The sequence below is a fragment of the Colobus angolensis genome, unplaced genomic scaffold (assembly GCF_000951035.1).
Source record: "Colobus angolensis palliatus isolate OR3802 unplaced genomic scaffold, Cang.pa_1.0 Scaffold366, whole genome shotgun sequence".
NCBI lineage: Eukaryota > Metazoa > Chordata > Mammalia > Primates > Cercopithecidae > Colobus > Colobus angolensis.
In genome coordinates, this window is record NW_012116999.1 from 2,434,601 (window position 1) to 2,450,657 (window position 16,057).

A 16,057-nucleotide genomic window follows, 5' to 3' on the forward strand; every position below is an offset into this window, starting at 1 on the left:
CAGCAGTTTTCTTCAGGCTTTGATTCATAGCTCATCTGCTCTGTGCCAGTTGCCCTGAGTTCAGCGATGCCTTGCCAGTTTCCATGGTGCTGATATGCATATCAAATCAGAACTTGTATTTTTGTGTTTGGCTCATATGGAATATGTAAGTTATTGAGTGTTAACTACATTCCATTCAGCCAATTGTTTTAGGTATATATCTCATTTAATTTCACAATAACCATATGAGGTCAGTATTATTTTTGTCACCACCTTACAGATGAAGAAAGTGAGGCTCAGAGAAACTAAGTAGCTTGCTGTGATGGTTAATACTGAGTGTCCACTTGATTGGATTGAAGGATGCAAAGTATTGATCCTGGGTGTGTCTGTGAGGGTGTTGCCAAAGGAGATTAACATTTGAGTCAGTGGGCTGGGGAAGGCAGACCCACCCTTAATCTGGTGGGCACAATCTAATCAGCTGCCAGCGAATATAAAGCAGGGAAAAAAATGTGAAAAGGCAAGACCAGCCTAGCCTCCCAGCATACATCTTTCTCCCATGCTGGATCCTTCCTGCCCTCAAACATCAGACTCTAAGCTCTTCAGTTTGGAGACTCGGACTGGTTCTCCTTGTTCCTGAAGCTTGCAGACAACTTATTGTGAGAACTTGTGATCCTCTAAGTTAATACTTAATAAACTCCCCCATATATATATATATATATCCAGTATATATATCCCCCATATATATATCCCCCATATATATATCCAGTATATATATCCCCCATATATATATTCCCATATATATTTTTCCCATATATTTTCCCATATATATTCCCATATATATATTTTCCCATCTATATTCCCATATATATTCCCATATATATATTTTCCCATATATATTCCCATATATATATTTTCCATATATATATTCCATATATATATTTTCCATATATATATTCCATATATATTTTCCATATATATATTCCCATATATATATTTTCCCATGTATATATTCCCATATATATATTTTCCCATATATATATTTTCCCACATATATATTCCCATATATACACCCATATATATATCCCCATATATATACCCATATGTATATATCCCCATATATATATATATATACACATATATATATATCCTATTAGTTCTGCCCCTCTAGGGAACCCTGACTAATACACTTGCCCAAAGTTACGGAGCTGGTAAATGATGGAGTCAGGAGTCCAACCCAGTCTGTTTAACTCCTGTGGTCTGTACTGATAACTATTTGGCTCTGCTGTCTTTCCTGTGGAACATGCTAGTGGAGATGTCTAGGAGGTATGTAGATATCAGGAGTTTAAGAGAAAGGGTTAGGCTAGAGATACAGATTTAGTAGTAATCAAGATGTGTTATATTTCCTCAAATATAAGGAGACTTCAAAAGAAGACACTAGAAAGTTTCACTTGTCAACTGGATTATAAAATCTTTTGTGGATATCGATGAATGAATCAAATGCTTATTCTTGGCATTTGAAATTTTAATCTAGTAAAATAATTATTTAAAGCTACATTATATAAATACATGAATTTTGCTGTGTTGCTTTATCCCATTTCATGAAATAATTCATTTGAATTATGTACGTGCATTTTGAACATCACTAGAGTCTAGTTTTGTTATATAACTGTTTTTCAGAGCTCATTGTCCTCATTTCTAGGTTACATTACATATTATATAAAACTATTATTATCATCTTGCTTTCAAGAAAATTTTATCCCAGGTGACAAATACCCATTCACATAATATCACATATGCAGTGGCGATGTGATACCCCCAGAATAGCTGCTACATTAGTATTAAATTGATACTTTTATGTATGTATGTATGTATGTATGTATATGCATTTGCTTGCTCATGTTTAATATTTATTTTTAGACCAGCTTTGATGTGGGTTATTTCATGCAAACATCATAGTGTCAATAAAAACCTTTGGAGTAGAAAAGTAGATAGGGCTCCAGTTAAAAAAAAAAAAAGGCAATGATTCACATGACAACTGTATTAAGCCAGAAAAACGCATACTTTTCCAAAACAAATTTCTCACATTTAACTGAGATGTGCTAAAACTTACTATTTAGTAGGTAGAACTAACTTAAGGAGAAGTAACTTATGAAGGAGGAAAAAAAAGAGCAAAGATTTTAATCCAGATCTAACTCAAGCCCATGTTCTTTTTTTTTTTTTTTTAACCCCTGCTGTAATTTGTGATTAACAGACAATATATAGTTGTGAGATGACTGACGACCATGGGACAGAGTTCAGGTAACTGGCCTATGTGTAAACACAGAATGAATGACCAATTTTCTAGCACACTGTTTTAATCAATAACCATGCCTTCTAAGGAACAAATGTCATATTACAATATATGGGGGATCACTTTTAGAGAATTCCAACAGGGAAATGATGGAGAGAAGAGCAAAACTAGAAAATGTGGGTAGTGGTGTGTGAAACAACAGTTATTCTGTATTAGAGTAGATTAGAGATTGAACCATTTACAGTTCTTGCATGTATCTGAACCCAAATTCTCATGGCAAAGCTATCAGGTAAAGACATACATGACATCAAAAGTCACTTTGTTATTTAAAACACAGCCATTGTGAGGTCATAGGCCTTACTTCTAGATATTTTAATGTTAATGTAACAAAATTTAATTTATCAAGAACTTTCTAAATTAAAAAAATGTAGTCACATTTACCATTTAAATCTAAAGCTTTATTATGTTCACTTTCCTAGTATTCTCATTCTACAGTTACAAAGAATAGGCACCCATTCAGTGCAAATCAGAAAATGGACACAATAAATGTTAAAAGAAACTATGTTTTCTAAAAATGGCAGCTTTTGCAACTATAAAAAAAAGTTGCTTTGCTTACATCTATAAATGTTTTTAGGTTTTAGTTAGAGAAAATCCACCAGATGGCAACCTCATCTGCATGTGAAACGTGATGTGCACTCCTCTGCAACCCATTACAGGTCCCTTGAGCCAGAGGTTCCCTGATTAGTGGCTGATTTATGTAGTGATCCGTAAATGGATACTAGGTAGTCATTTGGGGGTGATTATTGGAAACTGAGGGATAGACAAAATTAGACCATAGTTAGATCAAGGGTGAAATAGTTTTAGTATCATTCTTTTTTATTAATATTGAAACAAAAAGTATAGTATCTATGTCCATGTTGCCCTCTAATCATATTTTTGATTTGAAGCTAAAAGGAATTATATTCACTTCTTCAGTGTACGAAGCTACAGAGAGTATTATTTTTTCGTGGATCACAAGTTATTCTAGTTGGTTCCCTTGTACTTAATGGAAGTCTGGTAGCTAGCTGGCTTATTGTTTCAAATGCAAACAATCTTCCTTATATCTAAACCTGACAGTATGCAGAAAGTACTGCTGGGAATATTTAATATGTCCCTTATTGTTTTCTGTTTATAAACAAACTGCCCTGAGGTACTAATTAAGTAGAAGAGACTGCACATTATTTAGCAAATACTGTTGGTGTTTTTCCATACAATGTCTGTGGTCAAGGTGAAAGTCATTGATGGGTTGGTTATATGAACTGCACATTTCTGACTGTGTGCATGATAATAAATGTTCCAGAAAAGAAAAAAAAAATAGACTTGTTGAAATTTTTATTCCTGAATAGCTAGAGTTCTAATTGCATCCGACATTTAACTAATAAATCCATTTCCAAAGTGGCATGTATCACCTGTATTAAACTACAGCTGTGTAAGACATCTGTTTGATTTAAATATCTGCAATACCTAACAGGTTGCCTGTTTTTTTGTTTTTGTTTTTGTTTTTTTGTTTTACTATAATGGACTTTTTTGTTATCTGTATATTTTCTAAAATTCATATAGTAACTCGAGAACTATAGTTTTTTCTTTCTCCTGGGTATTTCTTTATTGAGGCATATTTTTAAAAATCATATAATTTACCATTTCAAGTATAGTATTCAATGATTTTTAGTAAATTTATGTCTCCTGGGTATTTTTAAAGTTGTATTGCTATGTCTAGATGCTGTTCCTCATTACATGACGAGTATTCTAAATTTTGGCAGCTCATCTATCCTTGGTTCCATATGTGCCTGCTTTTTGATATTGTTTACATAAATAAAGAGCAGAAAATCTGACTCTTATGTGTCTAAAATTTTGTTAGTATCAATGTCTCAGTGACCCATCTTCTAGATTTGGGCGGACAGATTTGTATTGCATAACAGAGTTGGAATTTTGGGCTCATTTTCAAATAATACTAACAAATCAGCTGGACGCAGTGGCTCATGGCTATAATCTCAGCCCTTTGGGAGGCCGAGGCAGGCGGATCACGAGCTCAGGAGTTCGAAACCAGTCTGACCAACATAGTGAAACCCCGTCTCTACTAAAAATACAAAAAATTAGACAGGCATGGTAGCAAGCGCCTGTAGTCTCAGCTACCCAGGAGGCTGAGGCAGGAGAATCACTTGAGCCCGGGAGGCAGAGGTTGCAGTGAGCCGAGATGGTGCCACTGCACTCCAGCCTGGGCGACAGAGCAAGACTCCGTCTCAAACAAAACAAAACAAAAACAAAACAAACAAAAAAACTAACAAATCTAACCTTCAAAACTACCCACACTATTGGAACTAGTGATTATTACTTTAACACATGTGCAGTACTGACATTACATTAAAGCATTGCACAGCATATAAAATACTGTTTTTACTGTTAAAGCCTTTACAAAGTAATTGGGGAAATTGATCTAGGTATAAAGAGGTGTTAAGAAAAGTCATTAGACTCCATTCACATTCTCCTCTATCCCTTTCATTGCTAATTTCTCATTTCCATCCTGCAGAAGTATGGCCTTCTATTCTCTTGTTCTGCCACCTAGATTTATACTCACATGGCTCAAAGTTCAAATGACATTAGCGGAGTGTATATCAAAACTGATGTCCATCTTCTATTAAATATTAGTTCCTTTCTTCATATGTTTGAGCTAAAGGCTATATGGCAAAATAGTAGAAAAATCTTCTGGTCAATGTTACTGTTGGTTCTTGCACTGATGGTGGTCAAGAACTGACATCTTCCCCAGTTGAAAGAGTTTCTTTGACCTTGGTGGAAGAAATCCTCCTCATTTGAGTAAATAAATTCCTGAGTTTGGGGAATGTGCATAAATGCTAAAAAACTGGACAAATAACCAAAAACAACCATTTCAGCACTCTGGAAATTGACCCAAGAATACCACAAACTGAGAACTTCTGAACTTTGAGTAAGAAAATAATAAGTCTGTGGTGTTCTTGTTTAGGCCTGTCTATTTACCACCTCCCCCACTTACTCCCCCCAAACTCTGTTGGCACAGTAGTTCAACAGGATGAGGCAGGTGGTAAGAACTAGAAGCTTTGCTGCTGCTGTTGCTGCTACTGAAAATAACTCACCTGATTTGGAACATTGTCGGTTAAAGTACAGTCAACCCTTGATCAACATGGGTTTGAACTATGCAGGTCCACTTATATGCAGATTTATCTCTGCTTCTGCCACCTCTGAGACACCAAGACCGACCCTGACTCTTCCTTTGCTTCCTCTCTCTACTCAACCTGAAGACAATGAGGATGAAGACTTTTATGACGATCCACTTCCACTTAATGTATAGTAAATATATTTTCTCTTCTTATAGCTTTCTTAATAACATTTTCTTTTCTCTAGCTTACTTTATTGTAAGAATGCAATAATTGTAAAATAATTTGCACATTATGGGTGTTCCAGAAGGAATAGAGAAAAAGAAGGGGACAGAAAGCTTGTTTAAAGAAATATTGACTGAAAATATTCCAAATCTGTAGAGCACAATGAACATTCATTCAGATTCATGTTGCCTAAAGAGCCCTGAATATATTAAATATACCTCAGTAAGTTCTCACTTAACATTGATGATAAGTTCATGGAAACTGAAACTTTAAATGAAGCTACATATAGCAGGTCCTCAAAATAATATCATTTCCTTCAACATTGGTGAGAAAAAATTGGTTTTGTTATACATCATTTTATTTAACGCTGCAGTTTCCAAAAACTTATTGATTATTTTAGGTGAACACTTACCATAAAGAGATCTTCACCAACACACATTATAAAAAACTGCTTAAAAGTCAAAGACAGGCCAGGTATGGTGGCTCACGCTTGTAATCCCAGGATTTTGAGAGGCCAAGGTGGGCAGATCAACTGAGCTCAGGACTTTGAGACCAGCCTGGGCAACAAGGTGAAACCCCATCTCTACTAAAAATATGAGAAATTAGTCAGGTGGTGTGGCACACATCTGTAGTCCCAGCTACTTGGGAGTCCGAGGCATGAGAATCGCTTGAACCCGGGAGGCGGAGATTGCAGTGAGCCAAGATCTCACCACTGCATTCCAACCAGGACAACAGGGTGGGAGCAAGACTCTGTCTCAAAAAAAAAAAACTAATAGAAATAAAAATTTGAGGCCGGGCGCGGTGGCTCAAGCCTGTAATCCCAGCACTTTGGGAGGCCGAGACGGGTAGATCATGACGTCAGGAGTTCGAGACCATCCTGGCTAACACGGTGAAACCCCATCTCTACTAAAAATACAAAAAACTAGCCGGGCGAGGTGGCGGGCGCCTGTAGTCCCAGCTACTCAGGAGGCTGAGGCAGGAGAATGGCATAAACCCGGGAGGCGGAGCTTGCACTGAGCTGAGATCCGGCCACTGCACTCCAGCCTGGGCGACAGAGCGAGACTCCGTCTCAAAAAAAAAAAAAAAAAAAAAAAAAAAAAAAAAGAAATAAAAATTTGAAAAGTCAAAGACAAAGAATTTTGAAAACAGCAAGAGAAAATCAATTCATCATGTACAAGAGAACCTTAATAAGACATTAACAGAATTCTCGGCAGACACCTTGCAGGCCAGGAGAGAGTGGGATGATATATTCAAAGCACTGAAAAAAACAAAACAAAACCCTGCCAACCAAGAATACTACACAGTCATGTGCAGCATAATGACATTTTGGTCAATGACAGACTGAATATATGATGGTGGTCCCATAAGGTTATAACAGAACTGAAAAATTTCTACACTCTAGTAATATCATGGCTGTCCTAACATCACAGTGCAACACATTACTCAGATATTTGTGGTGATTCTGGTGTAAACAAACCTACAGCACTACCAGTTATATTAAAAGTATAGCACATATGATTGTGTACAGTGCATAATATTTGATAATTATAATAAACAACTATGTTACTGGTTTATGTACTTATTATGCTATACCTTTTATAATTATTTTAGAGGGTAATCCTTCCGCTAATTAAAAAATAGTTTACTGTAAGACAGCATCAGGCAGGTGCATCAGGAGATATTCCAGAAGACGGTATTATTTTTGTAGGAGATGAGAGCTCCATGCATGTTATTGCCCCCGAAGAACTTCCAGTGAAACGAGATGTGGAGGTGGAAGACAGTGATGCTGATGATTCTGACCCCATGCATGCCTAGGCTAATGTGTGTGTTTGTGTCTTAGTTTTTAACACAAAGTTTAAAAAGTAAAATAATAATAGTAATAAATTTTAAAAATAGAAAAAAAGCTTGTAGAATAAGAATATAAATAAAAAATTTGTATAACTGTACCTTTTTTTGTGTTTTAAACTGTGTTATTACACGAGTCAAAAAGTTAAAAAATTAGAAGTTTATAAAGTAAAAATGTTACAGTAAGCTAAGGTTAATTTATTATTGAAGAAATAAAATGTTTAAAATAAATTTAGTGTGCCTAAGTATACAGAGTTTATAAAGTCTATAGTTGTGTGCACTAATGTCCTAAGCCTTCACATGCAGTTGCCACTCACTGACTAACTCACCCAGAGTAAATTCATTTCCTGCAAGCTCCATTTATGGTAAGTGCCCTATACAGGTGTACCCATTTTCTCTCTTTTATACTGTATTTTTACTGGCCTTTTCTATGTTTAGATACATAAATATTTACCATTGTTTTACAATTGCCTACAATATTCAGTACGGTAACTTGCTGTATAGGTTTGTAGCCTGGGGACAATAGGCTATAGCACAGAACCTTTGTGTGTAGTAGGCTATACCATCTAGCTATGTGTAAGTACACCTTATAATGTTTGCACAACGATGAAATTGCCTAATGACACATTTCTCAACACATGTGTCAGTTATTAAATGTTTCATGACTAGACATGATAAGACTGTCCTTCAAAAATGAAGAAGAGATAAGGACTTTTCCAGACAATTAAAAGCTATGGGAGTCCATCACCACTAGACCTGACTTATGAGATATGCTAAAAGGAAATCTTCAAGCTCAAAGAAAAGGATGTTAATTAGTAACATGAAAATATAAAACTCACTAGTAAAGTAAGTACACAGTCATATTCAGAATACTTTAATACTGTAATGGTGGTATGTAAATCACTTTATCTTGTTAAGGTTAAAAGACAAAACTTAAAAAAAAGCTACAATAATTTGTTAAGGGATACGCAATATAAAATTATATACAATGTGACATCAAAAACAAAATATGGGCCAGGCACGGTGGCTCAGACCTGTAATCCCGCACTTCGGGATGCCGAGGCAGGTGGATCACTTGAGGTCAGGAGTTCAAGACCAGCCTGGCCAACATGGCAAAATCCTGTCTCTACTAAAAACACAAAACAAAATAGCCAGGCACCTGTAGTCCCAGCTACTCAAGAGGCTGACATGGGACAATCGCTTGAACCCGGGAGGTGGTGGTTGCAGTGAGCCAAGATCGCACCATTGTACTCCAGCCTGGGTGACAGAGTTAGACCCTGTCTCAAAACAAAACAAATAAAAAAACAAAAACCGAAAATCCATAATGTGTAGCAAGGAGAGGAAGTAAAAGTATAGAGTTTTATCTTTTATGTGATTGAAGTTGTTACCATGTTAAAACAGCCTATTGTAATTATAATGTGTTTTATATATAGGCCTCATGATAACCACAAAGCAAAAACCTTAGTAGATACACAAAAGATAAAAAGTAAAGAATCAAATCATACTACTACAGAAAACTATCAAATTGAAACCGCCTTTGCAAAATTATTACTGAGACAGTGAAAGATATGTAGCTTAATCTTCTCCATCTTGCTTCTAACCTTCAAGCTGTTCTTGCTCATTCTTGGGAATAGGCTGAACTAACTTTAGGAAAAACTTAGTTTATAGTCTAAAACAAAGATGATAACAACCCTTTCCCAAAGCAGATCTTCTTCTTGCCTGGGGACTAGATTGCCTTTATAGGACTAAAATTAGCCACAAGATTAGAAATTATGGTTTAGGAGTCATGCAGCTGGAGGCTATGAGGTTCTGATCCTCCACAAACTGCTCCTAAGATCAGTACTTGAGATATTTTGCAGACCCTGCACTTGATGGATCAGCTGGCGGCACCCAGATTGATAAACTGGCTCATCTGATCTTGTGGCCCCCACCCAGGAACTGACTCAGTGCAAGAAGACAGCTTCTACTCCCTATGATTTCATCTCTGACCAATCAGCACTCCTGGCTCACTGGCTTCCCCCTACCCACCAAGTTGTCCTTAAAAACTCTGCTCCCCGAATGCTTCAGGAGACTGATTTGAGTAATAATAAAACTACGGTCACCCACACAGCTGGCTCTGTGTGAATTACTCTTTATCTATTGCAATTCCCCTGTCTTGATAAATCATCTCTGTCTAGGCAGTGGGCAAGGTGAACCTCTTGGGCAGTTACGAATTCACTAAAGAAGAAGGCAAGAGAGGAAGAAACAAAGGATCTGCAAAACAACCGGACAACAATTAATAAAATGGCAGTAGTAAGCCCTTACCTATCAATAATTACCTTAAATATAAATGGATTTGATCCACCAATCAAAAGACTTAAAGTCTTTTGATCCACCTACTGAAGGATGAATAACAATGAATGAATAAAAATCAAAACTCAAATACATGCTGCCTACAAAAGACTCACTTCTCTTTTAAGGACACAAGTAGATTGCAAGCAAAGGGTTGGAAAAAGATATTACACGCCAATGGAAATAAAAACAGAGTGGGGATAGGTAGCTATACTTAGATAAAATAGACTTGAAGTCAAAACTGTAAAGCAAGACAAAGATGGTCGTTGTATAATGATAAGGGGATCAATTCATCAAGAGAATAAAGAATAAAGTGATTGTAAATATGTATGCACCCAACATGGGAATACCTAAATATATAAAACAAATATTAATAGATCTGAAGGAAGAGAAAGACTGCAGTACTATAATAGCAGTGGATATAAACATATCATTTTCAAAAAAGGACATATTATCCAGACAGAAAATCAATAAGAAAACATTGGTCTTAAACTATACTTTAGACCAAATGGACCTAACAGACATAAACAGAACATCCAACAGCAGGAGAGTACATATTCTTCTTAATTGCACAGGGAACATTCTCCAGGATATATCATATCTCAGGCCACAAAACAAGTCTTAAAAATCGAAGAAGATTGAAATCATATCAAGTATCTTTTTCAACCACAATGGTGTGGCAGGCCAATTCTCCCTGACAATCACACAGACAGGCCTGCGTGACAGTCACACAGACCGGCCTGCGTAGCATGCCAGTTACACCAACAAATGTCCATAGTGCTGCCTTAACATTGTGCAAATAATTAAACCTAGGAAAATCGATGCCCAGACATCAAAGCTAGAAACAAAACATATGGTCAGTAGAAGCCTTGCACAGACTTCTCCCTAACCTGGAGCAAGTCAAAATAATGGAGACAGTCTTACATTCCTCGTGCCAGGACCCATCTACCGTCGATGAAATCTGAGATGAGTCAAGGTAACAGAGGCAGCTGTTTGAATAGATTTATTAGAGAGTCTAAGGCAGCTCTCCGGACCAAACTATAAATGAGATAAGCTAGAAATAATCACTTCAGTACCACAGTCTTCACTAATTAGAATTTAGGAGATAGGCCTTGATGGTACCAGCGCCCTCACAGCTTCATCAGACTTAGAGAACATTTCTGGCCTCTGACCTTCTAGCTAAAACAAAATTAGTTACCTATAGACTTAGGCGAATGTGGTATCACACGTAGGCATATAACCCCAATCTACATAAGCACTAAGAAAATTGTAACACTTTGAGTTGGTCTGGTGGAATCATCTCTGACCTTCTCCCTCTATCCAGTTACAGCAATAAACTCCCTAGTTGGTCTGCTTCTTGTCATTAGGCCATAAGAAAATGCAGCCAGACTCGGCTCAGTTCCAGGAACAATGGTATGAAACTTGAAATCAATAACAGAAAATATCTGGGAAAATTTACAAATTCATAAAAATTAAACAACATGCTCCTATAAAACCAATGGGTCAAACAAAAATTTGAAAAGGATATTTAAAATATCCTGAGAAAAAGTAAAAAGTAAAGACAACATACTAAAACTTATGGAATGCAGAAAAGTAGTTCTAAGAGGGAAGTTTATAGCAATAAATGCCTAGATCAAAAAGTGAAGAAAGATATCAAATAAACAACCCAAAGTTATGCCTCAAGGAACTGTAAAAAGAGAAAACATCTGAGTCTAAAGTTAGTAGACATAAGAAAATAAAGATCAGAACAGAAATAAATGAAATAAGAACTAGAAAACCAATAGAAAAGATCAATGTAACTAAAAGTTGTTTGGTTTTTTGATAAGATAAAGAAAATTAACAAACCTTTAGCTAGACTAAAAAGAGAGAAGACGCAAGTAAATAAAATCAGAAATGAAAGCAGAGGCATTACAACTGATCATCAGCATAAGAAAGGTTAAAAAATTTTAAAAAAATTTAAAAACCCTGATATGAAAATACAAAGGCTCATAAGAAACTACAATGAACAGTTATACACCAACAAATTAGATAACCTAGAAGAAATGGATAAATTTCTAGACACATACAACATACTAAGACTAAATCATAAAAAAATAGAAAACATAAACAGACTGATAATATGGAAGGAGATTGAGTCAGTAATAAAAACTCTCCCATCAAAGAAAAGCCCAGCGTCTAATGTCTTTACTGCTGAATTCCACCAAACATTTAAAGAGGAACCAATACCAATACTTCTCAAACCCTAAAACAAAGAGGAAGGAATACTTCCAAACTTATTTTAAAAGGCCAACATTACCTTATACCAAAGCTAGACAGGGACACTACAAGAAAAGAAAATTACAGGCCAATATCCCTGATGAACATAAATGCAAAAATCCTCAGCAAACTCTTAGCACACTGAATCAATAGCACATTATAAGGGTCATTCACCATGATCAAATGGGATTTATCCCTGGGATGCAAGGACATTTTAACATATGTAAATCAATATATGTGATATAACACATTAACAAAGTGAAGAACAAAATCGTATGATCATCTCATTAGAGGCAGGAAAAGCATGTGATAAAATTCAACATCTTTTTTTTTTTTTTTGAGACGGAGTCTCGCTCTGTCGCCCAGGCTGGAGTGCAGTGGCGCGATCTCGGCTCACTGCAAGCTCCGCCTCCCGGGTTCACGCCATTCTCCTGCTGCAGCCTCCCGAGTAGCTGGGACTATAGGCGCCCGCCACCACGCCTGGCTAATTTTTTTTTGTATTTTAGTAGAGACGGGGTTTCACCATGTTAGCCAGGATGGTCTCCATCTCCTGACCTCGTGATCTGCCCGTCTCGGCCTCCCAAAGTGCTGGGATTACAGGCATGAGCCACCGCACCCGGCCTCAACATCCTTTTATGATAAAAACTCAACAAATTAGGTACAGAAAAAAAGTAGCTTAACACAATAAAGGCCTTTTATCACAAGCACACAGATATCACACTCACCAGTGAAAATTTGAAAGCTTTTTCTCTAAGATCAGGAACAAAATAAGGATGCCCATTGTTATGGTTTGAATATATGTGTTCCCCCTAAAACCCATATACTGAAACCTAACCCCCAAAGTGATGGTATTAGGAGGTGGGGCCTTTTGGAAGTGGTTATGTCCTAAGGGCTCCACCCTCATTAGTAGGATTAATGTCCTTATAAGATAGGCCCAGAGGAGTTTGTTTGCCCCTTTCACCAGGTAAGGATATCTAGAAGGTGCCATCTATGAGGAGCGGACCCTCACCAGACATTAAATTTTCTAGTGCCTTGGTCTTGGACTTTCCAGCCTCCAGACATGTAAGCAACAAATTTCTATTATTTATAAATTAGCCAGTCTAAGTTATTTTGCCACAGCAGCCCAAATAGACTAAGACAGAAATTTGTACTGAGAAGTGGAGTGCTGCTATAACAAATACCTAAAAATGTCAAAGCACCTTTGGATCTGGATAATCAGTAGAGGCTAGAAAAATGTGGTGGTGCATGCTACAAAAAGCCTACATTGGCGTGGTGACTTATGTCTGTAATCCCATCTACTCAGGAAGCTGAGGGAGGAGGATCACTGGAGCCCAGGAATTCAAGGCTGCAGTGAGCTATGACTGTGGCACTGCATACAAGCCTGGGTGACAGAGCAAGATCCTATCTCAAAAAAAAAAAAAAAAAAAAAAGCCTATATTACCGCGAACTGAGCATTAAGGGTGATTGTGGTGAGGACTCAGTAGAAAAGGAGAGATATAGAAAAAGTCTCAGTCTTACTAGAGATAGACCTAAGAGGTTGTGAAGAGAATGTGGGTAGAAATAAGGATGGTAGGAGCTATACTGATAGGTCCAGAAAGAAATAAGGAACACACTATTGGAAAAGGGAGGAAAAGCAATCCTTATTATAAAGCAGAAAATATTTCGGCTAAATTGTGTTTGTGTCCTGGTGTTTTGTGGAAGGAGAAACTTGTGAGTCATCAAATACGATATTTGTCAAAAGAAATATCTAAGCATAGTTTTGAAGGAGCAGCATGGCTTTTCTTGAAGGCTTATAGTAAAATATGAGAAAAGAAAAACCAGTTAAAGATGGAATTTATAATTTAAAAAAGGATGCATAACTCAATTATTTGGAAAATTCTCAGCATGGCCATATTTCAAAGAATAAAAAAGCATGTTCAGGAGAGAATACCAAGGGTGTTGCCAAGCCACCTTTTGATGAGATTACTATGTATCAGTGGAAGTCAGGTGTTTTTTATCAAGAAAATGGAAAAATGATCCTGAAGCCTTTTTGGAAATCATCAGGACCACCACTCCCATAATAGACCCAGAGCATTAAGGCTTAGGGTCAGAAGTATGTCAAAAGAGGGGCCTCAGGTACTGGTAGGACCTCCACACTCACTACCTGGCACTATCTAAAGTCTCTGCTCCCCACATTCTGGCACAATACTCCTCAGTCATCCCAGGTGTGATTCTAGAGACCCCAAGTGTGGTTAGGGCTCCAGTGGCCATCCCTCTGGAGGACATACACAGTAAGTCTTGGTAGTGTTTGTGTGGTGCCATCTCCACTGGCTGGCAGAGTACATGAGCTGTGGGGGCATGTCTGTCTCCGCCTAGAATTCAAAGGGTGGAGGCCCCTGGAGCCTCAGGCACAGGACCCAGGCCGCGTGCCACCCCGAAGGCAAAGCTACCACAGACAGCCTCCACTAGGGCAGTGCCTAATGGAGCTGTGAGACCCTAACAGTCTTGGGGCTCAGTGGTGACCCTGTACCCACAGCTCTTCTGGGCATTACCCCAGTGCGAACTCTCTGCAGTGGCCCTGCCCCTGCATGGCTTACTACCTGTGCCCTCATAAGTTCATTTATGTCTGTGCAATAAATTCTTATTTCATTTGTGTCCACTGCATTTTGGATGAAAGTCTTTCTTCTATTTCTATGCTATAAAGGGTCCTGGAAACACTCACTCCATTCAGTTTGAAACTTGTGTAAGCAATATACTAGTCCGTTCTCATATCACTATAAAAACTACCTAACATTGGGTAATTTACAAGAAAAGAAGTTTAATTGACATATAATTCCACAGGCTTTACAGGAAACATGACTGAACAGGCCTCAGGAAACTTAACAATCATGGCAGAAGGTGAAGGGGAAGCAGGCACATCTTACACAGCTGGAGAAGGAGGAAGAGAGTGAAGAGGGAGATGCTACATACCTTTAAACAACTGGATCTTGTGAGAACTCACTATCATGAGACCAGAAAGGGGGAAATCCGCTCCCATGATCCAGTCATCTCCCACCAGGCCCCTCCTTCAACATGAGATCTGAGCAAGTGTGTATTCTTAAAGTATTACTAGTTCAGAGGGCTGGGTGCAATGGCTCATGCCTGTAATGCCAGCACTTTGGGAGGCCGAGGCAGGTGGATCACGAGGTCAAGAGATCAAGACTATCCTGGCTAACACGGTGAAACCCTGTCTCTACTAAAAATGCAAAAAATTAGCCGGACATTGTGGCGGGTGCCTGTAGTCCCAACTACTTGGGAGGCTGAGGCAGGAGAATCACTTGAACCCAGGAGGCGGAGGTTGCAGTGAGCCAAGATCACACCACTGCACTCCAGCCTGGGAGACAGAGAGAGACTCCATAAAAAAAAAAAAAAAAAAAAATGTTTAGAGTACCTGATATAATCCTATCCACAAGTCACTGGGATTGTACTTTTGTTGTAGACACAAATTCCAACCAAAACCTTATAGTAGAGACTTTACGCATGCATCAGGAATCAGAAATCTGTCTAATAATGAGGCTGAGAGGGTATTGTGTGGTTAGTTTATTACAGTCACAAATATTAGATTGGCAGACAGTAAAATTCTCCATTGGCACACAGAACAGAACTATTTCATAAGGGTTTGATCAATGTTTTCCCCTGAGTTTAAAAACATACTTCCCAGTGAGGACATTGACAAATCTCCAGTGTTTTCTCATACAGTGCATAATTTATGAAATATTTACATTAATACCATGGTATCTATTCACATTTAACTTAGTATGGCTAACCATTGGTTCAGAATTGAGAATTTACAATGGTGTTGAGTTTATGCAATATGAAGACGGTATCCTCAAAATTGTATTTTAGTTTTTAAAAATTGGAATCCTTTCTTGGGAAGACAAAATCAAAACAACCAGCCAAAGTCGATTGTCGATTAAGATGAATCATGAGTACCTTAAAAACAACG